Below are 15,022 nucleotides of genomic sequence, written 5' to 3'. Positions count from 1 at the left end.
GATGTCAAACAATGATGGTCTTGGGGATGGGATAAGAGATCTGTTCGAAGGATGCAATGCTCTACCATATGATTTTCTAAAGTTCGGTGGGGTGAAAAAGATTGCACCAGGAGAGGCCTTGCAAAAATGGACCTCCACTCATAACCTATCACCCATCATGGTAGATGAAAGGGAAATTACTAATAGTTTTTAAAATCGGTGATGATTCGGAGGAGGCCCCGTGATTCACCCTTTTATGTCTTAAATTTTTATTTTCTGTTTTACAACTTTAAAAAAGGCATGGGCCCATATTTGTGTGGGTCATGAGCCATAGTTTTTATTTATTTTCCAAAAGGTCTCCCTTTATTTAAGAAGTTATTTTTTAAAAATATGATTATCTAGCATGGTTTATTTTGCTAGCAATAATTTTAAAACCTGCCAATGTCATGTCATGTCAAGGGTTAGACGAACAAAGCTAAGGAAATAATGATGAACAAAAAAAGGTGATGAGGAACAATTAGTTGAAGGTATAGAGGAATGTCAAAATCAAAAGAAGCCCAACCTGGAGGAGCCCTAATCCTACCGGAGATGGATGGTCAAGAGTGGACCAAACCAATCAATTCTGATGCGCTAAAGAGATATTATGCTTGAAAGATGTTATAGTTTTTGTGTTTCCTTAGTTTACTTGTAATCTCCTTTGTAATAATGTTGTTTTCTAGTGTGTAATTTCCTAGAACCTCTTTCCTTTTATGTACAAACTACGTTTGACCTGAATTCCCAACAAAGGGATACGTAGGCGGCCTATATGTCGGCTTTGGTCAACCCCTTAGAAAAATTTATCCTTTCTTTTTTATGTATGAACTATGTGATGACCTGAATTCCCAACAAAAAGGATGCGTAGACGGCCTATGTCAGCTTCGGTCAACCCATTAGATTTTTCTATATATCCTTAGCATAGTCCTGAACTACATTTGACCTGATTTCTACTTCAACGGGATACGTAGGTGCCCCAACAGCTCAGTCATTAACCCCAGGAAATGGAAACTAGGGCAGAATTTTTGAGAAGAAATCTCAAAAATTCGCAAGAGAAGATCAACATCCAACAAAGAGAATGAAGATCAGCAAAGACTCCAGATCCACTTGAGATGATATCATCTCAGACTACTTTAACTGGGCAGAAATTTTGAGGGAGGCCTCAAAATTTCCACCAAATACTGGAATATATTTCAAATTCCCCGGCACCAGAGGTTAAAGCCAAGCTTTTGAAGCCACCAACTGTGAAAAAGTCTAGGTAGACTCAATTTCTGGCTATGACAAAAACTATTTGACGAACCCTCCAACAATGATCATGAGTTTTGGAAATCATCTTCAGATATAGTCAAAACCACGAGAAAGACGTTCGTTGAGCTAGTACTTAACATGACTGACAGAGATTTTCTAAAGCATTTATAGATACTTTCAAACTATTTGCTAAAAATAAGACTACTTTTGAAAAAAAAATCTTTACAAATCTTTTACATAGTGATTGCCTTGGCGTCTATGGGAGCAGGGACCCAGGGTGGAGGTACCAATATGATGGGACACCTGAAAGATGATGAGGAGAAAATCAAGGATCAAAGAAGGTCAACACGGAGTAGTTTTATTCAAACTAATCATTTCTCTGTGGATGCAGGGATTGATACACAACAATGAGCGTTTCTTTCAAAATATCCCCAAGCAAGTCGGGAGCCATGCCAGAGCATATAATGCTTAAGAGCGGTACTTTTGGTAGCCCAAAAACGGGCTCAACACCCATTTATCAATGACCTTTTGAATTGTCCATCTCATTTCTTGAGATCATGGAAGACAAACAAAGGCGTCTTCTTTTCTTTACAAACATGGTATTTAGAATTTTTCTCAAAAGATGATCACTAGCAAAAGTGACTTTGTTTCTACTAATTGTCTATATTGAGTACAGGTACATGTAGAAAGCAAGACATAGACAAACAAACTCAGGTAAAATTGTTTTCAAATCGCCAAGAGGGCCATTCATATCATTTCCAAGAGGGATATTGCATATTATTGCCAAAAGGGCCATTTCATATCATTGCCAAGAGAGCCATTTCATATCATTGCCAAGAGGGCCACTTCATATCATTGCCAAAAGGGCCATTCATATCCTCGCCGAGTGGACCATTACATATTATTGCCAAGAGGGCCATTTAATATATGTTGACACGCAAGACATAAACGCTGGCGTCGAGTATATCATTATCATTACTGTTGACACACTAGAAAAAAATGCTGGCATCAAGGATATCTCATATTTTTATGAATCAATATCTGAATATATCAAGAGAACGTGATTTGAAGGGACGCCTTTAAGTCGATATCTAAAGACGAGCGATATATGAGATTTCCTTGAGGGTCATCTATAAGTCATATTATTTGAAATAGGATAGTGTGCAAGATCACCTATGAATTGATAGCCTATAGGTCATCCGTAAGCCACAATAACATTCTAACCGGATAGTGTGCAAGATCACCCAAAAATTGATAGTCTGAAGGTTATCCATAAGTCGCAACTAAATCCTTACCGGATAATATGTGAGATTATCAAATTGATAAGTCCAAGGGTTCTCTATAATCTGTGTCATATCCAAGATCGATTATGTACAGGATTACCTAAGGACTAATAATTTGAGAGATATCTATAAGTCATATTGTATCTAAAGTTGGATGATGTGCAGGAACACTTGAAAGTTAGCGATTGGAGGGGTACTTGTAAGCCATCTCTTATCCAAGGTCAGATAATTTGTAGGATTACCTAAAAGCTAGCAATTCAAAGGATATCTGTAAGTCGCCTCGTATCCAAACATCAAATAATGCGCAAGATTATCCAAAAATTGACAATTTAAGGGAAATTTATAAATCAAACATCGGCTATAACCGAAGAGGTTATTATTCCACATACAACAAGTGATATAGGTAACCAAAAGGGTAGCCACACTAGCACAAGATTACATGGTTTTAGGGACCGTTCTGCATAAAGTATTGCTGGTGTCCAAAAGGGCCACCCCACTTTGAAGACATATTCAACCAATAAATGACATAATTATACAACAACCAAGAGGGTTGTTGTGTTTGTTATTGCTAGTTAGTTCATTCCAAATAGGTACATGAAAAGATGATTCCATTTTTCAGGCCATAACTTTCAGGATATTCTGGTTTCCGCTTCACCTTCGAGATATTTCTAAACTCATATTGAGGGTAGTCTTCCCTTTATTTCAAATTCGAGTGATGGGACACCTAAAGTTTTGGAAATTATGTCTAGGTAAGTTCATGTTTAAGAGGTTACAAGCTTCTTTTCCATAACTCATTGACTTATCACTCATCCCGAGCCAAAGATCGTCTGAAATAAAGATCATCTTTTCTACCGATTGAGTCGAACTACAAGCAGTCTGATTTCCTGAGTTTCAGGGATATGTAGGCTGGGCTCTAGGTTGAAAACTTGACTGCATTCCAACCTCCCCTCAAATCCCTCTATTCTCCACTTTTTCGATTTCATCAAAAACTCTAAAACCAAGATAGCTGGTGAATCCTCTTGAAAATCGTGATTAAAATCAAGCTTTATGACATACAAGTGGCCTGAATTCTCATGTAACCTAAGATATGTAGGAAACTTGATACCGAAGTTCGGCCATAACTCCATGAAACTCGTGCGAAAAATCAACCTCTTTCAGATTCAAATTTATGGTCGGACAAAAATTAGGAGCGTCAACCTCCTTTTGCCCAGGGTTACTTGCATCCACCCTACCCAAAGGGAGGGGACTGTTATTGACACCTAATTTTTTTCCCTCCACAACTACGTTAAATCTCGAGTTTCTTTGATTTTCAAATAAAATCACAACAGTTAGTTTTTCCAAATAAATGCATTTTTAAATATGCATTTGGTCTAAATTTGTTATTTAAGTGATAATTATATATTTTTGTATTTACATATACGAGATTGTATAAATGATGTCATTTAAATGAACACTCATCAATATAAAATTTTAATTAAGGATAATCTTTGAAAATAAATGTAATGATCAAAATCTTGATTTAAATATAATTTATTCTTAAAAATAATTTATTTGAATAAATATGTGCTTGATTTTATCGAATCTAGAAGCTCGGGGTTAAAGAAGATATTAAATTCATTTTGAATTTTGACTTAATCTAACCAATCTATTAGAGTTGGCCATAATTGAAATCAAATTGACCACAATCGCGATGCAATTGGCCAATTAATTTTCAACTTGGCCAAAACTTAAATGAATTGGCTAAATTCTCAAATTATATAATCCATCCAATTTTTAACTCAACTTCAGCAGTCGATTTCTTTTTCTTTCAAATGTTGCTAACCCATATCAACCCAATTGCTCAACCATGCCCAAAATAATAAAATGACCCGACCCACTATCAATAAATCCCCTTTCTCCTCTAATCAACAAGAACAATTCTCCCTCAAACAACACGATAGAAAAATTGCGACAAAACTTTTCCAAATTGCGAACAAAACAGCAACAGCTTTTAGTGATCTCAACAATAACCCAAAAACCAAAAACCCAGTCTGTGACCCATTTTAAACCAACAATAACTCATAAGCCTTTTTACCTCTTTGATTTTCTCAGAAAAATGGCCGAATCTTCTAGGTGTTGAGGTGTCATCTCAAACGGCTGATTTGTATGAATTCGTACAATTACAACTGATTATTCTTATCCCCTTTTCAAAATTCAAAATTACCCTTTACAAAAACCCTAAAATACCTCTCAATTTTCCTAATCCAACATTGGTGGAGCTCAAAAAAGGACCCTATTTTGTTCTCTATATAAAGGTCTCACTATTGAGCAAAAATGACAAGTCTTAGAAGGTGAAAAGAGCCATTTTGAGCAAAAACTAGTAAATTTTTGTTTGAGTATAAAATTTTCTTCTTCCCAAGGAAGGTTGGGGACGGCTAGGAGCTTTTGGAGTCACGAAAGAATCCTCCGGTGGTATAGAGTCCAGTGTTAGCTCGTTGGCCCATTTTGCTGCCCCAAAAGAGGTGAATATACTCTTATTCTCTTAATTTCATCACTTTCTGCTTTATCCCCATTTTTCTCCGTAGAACTAGTTAATATTTTAATATTAATCATGAATGAGGCTGGAGTTTGTTACCGTAGAAGCCGTTGATTGCCTTAGGATTTGTTTATGATCGTTGTGGTTGTGTTATTTTGCTAAATCAGTACTACGTCATAGTTTTAAATTTGGCTGCCTGGAATAAGTTCCATGTTTTGTGTTGATTAGCCATTCTTTTACGAAGCAGTGTATATACATATTGTTGAATGCCTTGAATTACGAAGCAGTGTATATATATATCATTGAATGCCTTGAATAAACTCTCTATTTTGTGTTGATTGTGTTGATTAGCCATCATTTTATATCATGAAGCAGCGTATATACATATCTCTGAATCCCTGCCTTATCTTGTTTAGTTTGCTATCATGATTTAATAATCTCTGTGGTGAAAGTCTAAGCCTCAGCTTATTTAATGAACATTGAAGACAATCTCTTTGACTTATTCCTCGTCGTCTCGATCTCGAGTCTAATGCCTAATATATATTAATCCTATTTGCAAAAACGCTACAGTATCGAAAACTTCTGTGTGGGTATAGTTTGATGGGTGTATGATCTATATTATAGAAAAAGGTTTCCCTGTGTATATGTTGTGGTGTAGTATATGAATTAAATTGCGTGTGTGCATCATGCTCTCTGGAAAGTGATCAGACAAATTCTTGAACTTGTTTACAAATACTTTTAGAATTCTCATGTGGCAGAATAGTATGTGCACATCACATACGACCACTTTTCCATAAATGCATACCATTTTGATGATTCATTTGTGAGATAATATTTTTAAACACGTATACTTTTTGACAATAAGGTGTAGATTCCCTTACTGTATTAGACATCTTGTGCCTTTCCTCAAAATTGGTTAATCATATTCCATTCGATCTAAATTCTTGAACTTGTTTGGACTAATTTATCATGTTGCATTCGATTCAATTCTCAAAATTGTTCCAGGGATAAATTAATTGTATTTTCATTAGATAAATTGCACCGCTTTATATCATGGCTTACTATTATCCTTGTGCGTGAAATGCTCTTTTAATGACATTATTGGTCTTCAAGTACTGATCTTTGAACACGTATTACTTACTTTATTTTTCTTTTTTCTTTTGCATATGGATACGCTCGGGTCCTACTTGAACTCCCCCTTTTCCTTTGCATGCCCATTATGGGCCATTGAGGCCCATTTAATCTCGAGTCGGTCTTGAAAGAGTAAATTCAATGTCAATCTCATAGCACAGTGATACAAGAAGATAAAAGAAAAAGAAAATGGGTTGGAACCCATCGGTAAAGTAGCTCAGAGGCTCAAAAGTCTCATTTGTTCTTTTATTTATTTATTTACTGTTGTCATTATTTTATTTTAATTATTTATTCATTCGGGCCTAGAAGCCAAAGTTGTACTTAATACAGGTGGAGCAAGATTCAAGTAAAAGGCTGAAAAACTAGATTAGGACAGGTGAAATGGGTCGAAGGCCCAATTAGCCTAGGACAGGTTTTGTTGGTTTGGGCCTAATGGCCTAAATCGTTTACTTTCTCCTCTCTTTCTCCATTTATGTGTTTGCTTAGTTATTTTATTTGTGTAGACTTAGTTAAAATCCCTATTAGGTCGTCTAAAACTATTTTTACACGAATCTTTTTTCTAAAAAATCAATCACTTTTCAACAAATTAATATTTTAGAAGTTAATCAAAGACGATTTTCAAACAGTCTGGATAACCATAAGTTAGCGGACGTTTTAGGTGCCTAACACCTTCCTAAAATGTTAATAGGAACCAGTTACTCAAAATCTCTTAACTTAAATGATTTTTCTATTTTTAATAATTTGAAGTACTCTCTAAAGGTTTCTTAATTCCTTTTCAAAATTAAGTGGCGACTCTTCTCAAAAAGTCAAAATTTCTTCGCAAAACAGCAAGTATTATATCTAGTTTGACTATAGACCAACTTATTTTAGATAATTCTTCTGGATAACTATCAATACCTGGAGCTTTGTCCAGTGGCATTCTTTTCACTACTACATATATTTCCTGCCCTGTGACAGGGCTGATTAACTTGCACTTCTATTCATAAGAGAGATATGTGCCGCTTCTAATCACTGTAATGTTTGGTCATGGTAGTTGGTCTGCAGCTGTTCCCATATGATTAGAAAAGAACTTAATGAACTCAACTTCTACCAATACAAGGTCCTCTAGCTCAGGACTACTCTAGCTTATTACCAGCATCATCATATATAGAAATTATAGAGTTCCTGTTGGTTCTAAGCTTCAGTTGAGCATGAAAATAACTTGTATTAGTATCTCCATCATCAATCCAATTTACTCTGGCTTTTTGTGTGTAGACCTGTTCCTCTATATCATTCCATTTTTTGACTTCAGTCAGCCAAGCTCTTTCTTGTTCAATCAGAGAGGAGCATACTGGGTGGTCAATGAGTTTGGTTTGTGTGAGCTCTAGGTTTATTCAAGCCTGTTAAAGCTTCTAGCTATACAAGGCTATATGATTATTCAACCCCTTCAACTCTTTTTGCAGTGCTTTCATCTTGCTCCATAATATATATTCTTTTGGTCCATGTACCCTGGTATGCCAAGCCCTTTCCAGGATCCTACCAAAATCAGGGTGCTTCAGCACAGTCATGTACAGCTTGAATGGTTTTGGGACAGATTTTGGTCATGGAATCATAGCAATAAGTATTGGGGAGTGTTCTGATACTTCTGCAGGCAAGAACTCTACCTCAATATGCCCATTTTAGCTAGCCACTGTGAGTTTCCAAATGCCCAGTCTATTTTGGAGTATACTCTATTGCCAGCTTTCTGTCTATTACTAAAAGTATAGTAACAACCTTTAGATTTGAGTATTGTGAGACTAAAAGTATCAATGCGGGTTTGAAACTTATCAACTTCATGTGGGAGAATAGGAGAACCAATCCTATCTTCAGTTGTCAAGACATTATTGAAATCTCTACACAACAACCAATTCTCTGCAATGTTGCTCCCCAGCTAAACCAATTCATGCCATAATATTTCTCTATTTTGACCTTCATTCTTAGCATATACTATGGTGAGGTAAGCCTGAAATTTACTTTCTGGGATTTCAACTTTGCAATGTATAAACTATTCATGTAGCATCTCAACCTGAACTTTGACATTTGTGCTCCAAATTAGCCACACCCTACCATTGTATGCCATAAGATAGTTGCAGCAGTAATTCCATCCACTAGCAATCTTCTTTATAATTCCTTGTGCTTTATTTTCTTTGACCCTTATTTCCAAGATTCCCATGACCTCCACCTTATTCTTCTGCAGAAAGAGTTTCAGCTCTTTTTGTTTTAAGGGCTAATTCAGCCCTCTTATGTTTCAAGTTGAGATTGTCATAGAGGTTTTTGTTGCACCTCCATAGCCTCAACAAAGTTAGTATCAATATTTTGTAAGATAGCAAACCTGTTTTGCGACATACTAGTACTAGTTGCTGCTTCATTCACTGTGTGCACCCTAAGAAATTGTATATGATCCTTGATTATCTGTGTGTCTGCTACCTCTTTACCCTTCTGATTCTTCTGGACTTCTTTCTCATCTGGGTTTGCAGCTTTTATTGTCCATTCTTGTCTCACAACAGACTCTGTTGGCTTAGTTTTCTTGCGTCTTCTACGCCTCTTTTTCACTACCTGTAATCGTTGCTCCTCCATGGTATCTTCCTTCTTCCAACAGTCAATGGTATTGTGACCAAATTTCAAGCAATCTACACAAAACTTGGGCCTCCAATCATACTCTGCATCTTGTTGGAAGCTACTAACAGGGGTGATTAGTTTAATAGTATTCAATAGTGGTTGAGCAACATCCACTTCAATCAGGATTCTAGCATAAGATATACGATTTATGTTGGCTTTGAATAAATTTGTGTAAAGGGGCCTCCCTACTGCACTTGCAACTTTGCTTAGTGCTTCAATCGACCAATATCCCCACAGGTAGCCCAGTAAAGGTTACCCATAATGGAATCATTGTAATATAGTCGGGATTAAATATAAAGTTTACCTCCCAGTCATGGATCACAAATGGCTTATTGTGGAAAGTATACGGGCCTGCTTGCTTTACCTTCTCACAATCTTCCATTGTCTCAAATCAAAAAATGAAGTACCTCTCATCATGTTGTAATATCTAAGGTTTCTAAGCAAATTTCCAAGTATGTGAGATGTAGGTTTCCATTATTTTTAGATAAGGTGTGTCACCGATGACATATCTAATAATGGTCGTCTTCCAATATTCCTCTTGTTCCTTGAGGTTTGCCGCCTTGATGTTGACAATTACTTTCCCCTTTTTAGTGCATGGTGGAACATAGGACAACGCTTTACCCCTTTGTCCAGCTCTATTCTCTTGACTCTCAGTATTATTTACCGGAGTTGGTTGGGTTGTTCTGGCTTTTGAAAATTGCAATCGTCTAGCTGCCTGCACCGTTGTCGAGACCCCAAAGGATTGCAAGTGAAGTGAACTTTGTGATTCCGAGTCCGATTAACCCTCATCTTTTTCTTCCAAAATAGATTGGATCTGTGGTGGAATAAAGCTACCAAAGGTGAGCGAGCGTAGGTGTGAGCTCAAGCCCTCCTCCAGTGTTATCATCTTGTCCGCCACAGTGTGTTTGTCGGTGTTTCTACATCGGGGCATGGTATTTTTCGTTGTCAGTGCACATTAGCAAAACCTAGCTAAAGCATAATTAATAAAACTAATTTGGTAAATACACCCCTAATTAATATTTTTTTAATGGGTGTATCAAGTCCATAGGGGCCAACTAATATAAATTGAGGGAGTAATAGAAAAAATTGAGTCCAAAAAAGTGAAAACGTCTCAAGAAGTATTTTTCAAAAAATAAAAAATTATGAAAATGTATTGTGGTTTTTTAAAAAATTTTCATGATCAAACAAGTATTTCAAAATAAAATAAAAACATTTTATGAAATATTGTGAATAATATTTATGGTCAAACACCTACTAGGTCACTACCATTCTCATTTTGAGATTGATTTTTTTTGGAATTTTTAAGTTGGTGCCACAGTCTCCGGACCCAATTATTTGGGATAAACACCGACAAATTTCGCCAATAAAACACACCTTGACCCGTTTGCAAAAAGATATGGGACAACTTGAGTCAATTTGGGATAATACCATCGAGCACATTTTGAAATAGTTTGCCAATTGATTTCACAGTTTTTGAGCTCTATAGGTCGATTTGCCCAGGTAACATAGAATATGTGGGTGACATCAGTGAGAAGAGTGAATTTGGATTGGGTATCTTCTGATTTTGATATATTACACAGAATATAGTCAATAGTATGGTCTTCATTCCACGATGGTCTAGTGCGGCGGGCAACACCGCAGACTTTTCCAAGAATCGCTAGGGGGTCGGCGAGAGGGAGGATCTCAACGAGGGTATTGCCGCTGATGCCAGTGACTCCGATGATTAGAGCAACACTTTCATAGTTTTGTGGAACATCATCTTCTTCCAATTTTTTTTGCCTGATGATTAACAGTTACATATTACTTAGGGATCGTTTGGTTGGGAAACAAGTTATGTTGGGATTAGTTATGTTGCGATTAGTTATCATGTTATTACTTGTTGTTTCATTTGTGATATTAAAAATACTATGCATTGCATTCTTTTTAAGAATAGATAGTTTGTTTACAAAAATACCATTCACCTTATTTAATTTAGCTTAATTATTTTTCTTCATATTAAACCATACAAAAGAAATTAAAAAGTTATTAATTTTTTTTTAAAAAATTATTAGTTTCTTTTTTCTAAAAATACATGTTAAGAAATTTATGTTGATATTTCTTAAATGTGTATGAATCTTTAATGTTTCATGTTAAATTACTTATTTTGTCCGAAATTCTATAAAATGTTGATAATCTCATTTCTTGTTAAAAAAATCATCATCAAAAAATTTGAAAAAGAATTACTCTAATTTTTCAGTATTTAGTATCATTAATATTTGTAGAGTCAAGCTGTATTTAAAAAAAAAATATTTTTTAGCTAATTATAAAAAATATTATTTTATTTAATAATTAAGCATGTATTGAGTTAAAAAGGCAATGTCAAAATACTTTTATTACTTGTCCGTGATAAATTTGTTAGAAAAAAATTGAAATAAGATTAATAAACATATCTACAAAATAGAAAGACAATAAACCCATGGATCAATTTTGAATTTGATTGTATAAATAATTTTTATGGTGTCACTATCATTTTTTCATGACTCATCACTTTTGTAGCATTTAATAAGCTCATATAATTGTTCAAATTTACCAAAATGGATAAAAATTTATAGAGTAATTAAAATTTAAATTAGGGATAAAATTGACCAAAAAAATTGATGTAAGGACTACCAAAATCTCACGTCCTTTATATATATATATATATATTATAAGTGATAATCAAGGATTTGGAGAGTAATTGTATCCTTTCATGGCTTTATCCCATGGATAAATTAGGGTGGGATTGTTATACCACCAAATGGCCTTGACTTTTACATTGTACAAAAAGTATAAAGGGATCTAGAGAATCTTTCTCTTTCTTCAAGTAACGTTCCATTAACGTCCCTGTAATGTTTTATTAACATTCCACTAACGTTCCTTTCTCTCTTTGACTGACCGGCCGGCGATGGCGTAGATGCGCTGGCAACAGGTAAGGGTATCCTTTTCGCCTCTCTCCTTCGATCTCTCTCTCTCCACAGATCCTCCGAGCTACTTCTCTCTCTCCCTTCCTATTCTTGGCCAGCTAGTCACTGTTATCGCCAACGGGACCAGGGTTTCTATCGGCTCGACCCCGGCGATGGTGTAAGGGTGCAGTACCAGCCAAATCAGGTGGTACGACGATAGCCGGCCACCAAAGCACAAATTTGGTAACAACTAGAAAAAGACCCAGCAACAGCCGGCGATGCTCCGGTGGCTGAATTTTGGCGACACTAGTTTCCAGCAACCAACTCTAAAATCAAAATTAACAGTACCATCAGCAAGCAGGAGTAACCCGGTGACATCTTATCTCTCATATTTAGATAGTTTTACTAGTTATTATTTACCATTCCATTTGTATTATTTTTTTGTTATTATAGTAGTGATTGCCTGCTTTCAACTATTGGTAGATATTTGTTGTGTTGTTCTACCTACTAGGTCGGGTAGTATATTTTGTATGTGCCTGATGTTTTCCTACTGCTTTTCTATTTTCCTGAGCTCCTATTATTGCTTTCTTTGATTTGTCTATCAATTTGGGGTTTTGTTTCGGTTCTTAAGTGGTGGTTGTAGGGGTTGATAGTGGTGTAGGGTTATGTCCGAGGGGGTTAGGGTTGGGGGAAGTTTTCGGTGGGGGTGAAGAGGGGAGGGCAGGGAAGGGTGTAGGGTTTAGGTCAGGTAGGGCTAGTACGGTGAAGGGTGGTAGAGGTACGCAAAAGGTGAGAGAAGATAGGTTTAAGGTAGGGTCTTGGAATATAGGGACCCTTCAGGGAAAGTCCATTGAGCTGGTGAAGATTCTTAAGAAGAGGAAGATTAATATTACGTGTGTCCAGGAGACTAAGTGGGTAGGATCTAAGGCTAGGGATGTGGAAGCGGTGGTACTCAGGGAGTGATAGGCATCGAAATAGAGTGGGGATCTTAGTGAATGAGGAGCTTAGGGCAGGTGGTAGATGTTAAGAGGGTCAGTGATAGGCTGATGACGATTAAGTTGGTCATTGGGGGATTTACATTGCATGTGTGTAGTGTTTATACGCCGCAGGTGGTCTTGGAGGAGGAGGTGAAAGCGAGGTTTTGCGAGGCGTTAGACGAGGTGGTGAGAAGTGTTCCTAGTTCAAAGAAGATTGTTATAGCAGGGGAATTTAATGGGCACATTGGGGTTTTTCTGGGAGGTTATGATGATGTGCATGGAGGTTTTGGTTTCGATGATAAAAATAATGAAGGAGCGGCTCTGTTGGATTTTCTGAAGGCCTTTGGGCTGGTGGTGGTGAACTCGAGCTTTTCGAAGAAGAAGGATCACCTGGTTACCTTCCGAAGTGCGATAGCCAAGACTCAGATTGACTTTCTGCTTCTTAAGAAGAGGGATTGGGTCTTATGTAAGGATTGTAAAGTCATTCTAAGTGAGCATCTTTCGACTCAGCACAGTCTTCTAGTGATGGACTTGATTATCAAGAAGAGCAAGATGAAAAGGGTAGGGGAGGGTCAGCCTATAATTAGGTGGGGTGTCTTGACCCAGTTAGTGCACTAGATATAAAGGAGAAAGTAGCAGGAATGAGGGTGTGGGAGTGTAGAGGGGACGTGGATGTTATGTGGGATAGGGCTGCCAGTTGCATCACGGAGTCGGCTAGAGAAGTGTTAGGTATTTCGAGGGGGCAGGCAGGACGACATAAGGGGGATTGGTGGTGGAATAAAGAAGTTAAGAAAAAAGTTGAGAGTAAGAAGGGGGTGTATGTTAAGCTAATTGAGAGTAAAGATGCAGAAGAGAAGCGGTTGAATAGAAAGGTTTACAAAGTAGCAAGAAAAGAGTCTAAGCTAGCAGTTATGGCTGCTAAGACAGCATCGTTCGAGAGCTTGTATGCGGGGTTAAAGGAGAAAGTCAAGGAAAAAGGTTGTATAGGCTTGCTAAGGCTAGGGAGCGGAAGGGTAGGGACCTCGACCAAGTGAAGTACATTAAGAGGGAGAATGGTATAGTTTTGGTGGAGGATGGCCACATTAAGAAGAGATGGCATGAGTAGTTTCATAGGCTCTTGAACGAGGAGGGAGACAGAGGCATTGAGTTAGGGGAGCTGGAGCACTCGAAAGAGAGACGCAATTTTAGTTATTGTAGATATTTTAGTTTGAGGATGTCAGAGAGGCTATTCGTAAGATGCAGAGGGGGAGGGCAACGAGGCCTGATGAGATTTCGATGGAATTTTGAAAGTTTATAAGTAGGGCAGGTTTAAGGTAGTTGACTGATTTGTTTAACGACATTTTCAAGATGGAGAGAATGCCTGAGGCTTTAAGGTGGAGTATGATGATTCCGTTATATTAAAACAAGGGTGACATTCAGAGTTGCACCAACTATAGGGGTATCAAGCTATTGAGTCATACTATAAAGATTTGGGAGAGGATGGTTGAGCAAAGATTGAGGAGGATCATGTCTATTTTGGAGAACTAATTTGGTTTTATGCTTGGTCGCTTGATGACAGAGGCAATCCACCTGGTGAGGAGATTAGTAGAGTAGTATAGGGAAAGAAAGAGGGATTTGCACTTGGTGTTCATCGACCTGGAGAAGGCGTATAACAATGTTCCTAGGGAGGTGTTTTGGAGATGGTTAGAGGCGAGAGGGGTCCTGGTAGCGTACATTAGAGCTATTAAGGACATGTATGATGAAGGAAAGACTCGGGTGAGAACGGCGAAAGGGGACTCAGAGCATTTTGTGATTAAGATAGGGTTGCATCAGGGTTTGACTCTTAGTCCGTTCTTGTTTGCGTTGGTAATGGACATGTTGAAATGGAGTAATCAAGGGTGGTGCCGTGGTGTATGTTATTTATGGATGATGAAGTGCTGATTAATGAGACGTAGGAGGGGGTGAATGAAAAATTGGAGGTTTTGAGGCAAACCCTTGAATCTAAGGGGTTTAGGTTTAGTAGGTCCAAGACGCAGTATATGAGGTGCAAGTTTAGTGACTTGAGGCAGAAGAACGATGTGGTGGTGAGGTTGGATTCCCAGGATATTTGTAAGAGGGATAGTTTTAAGTATCTTGGGTCTATGATTCAAGAAAATGACGATATTGATGAGGATGTCTCTAACCGTATCAGAGCTAGTTGGATGAAGTGAAGGCTCGTCTCGGGAGAGTTGTGTGATAAGAAGGTGCCACTTAAGATTAAACGTAAATTCTATAGAGTGGCAGTCCGTCCAGCCATGTTATATGAAGCAGAGTGTTGGT

The sequence above is a fragment of the Capsicum annuum genome, unplaced genomic scaffold (assembly GCF_002878395.1).
Source record: "Capsicum annuum cultivar UCD-10X-F1 unplaced genomic scaffold, UCD10Xv1.1 ctg1183, whole genome shotgun sequence".
NCBI lineage: Eukaryota > Viridiplantae > Streptophyta > Magnoliopsida > Solanales > Solanaceae > Capsicum > Capsicum annuum.
Note: the sequence above shows the minus strand (reverse complement) of the source record.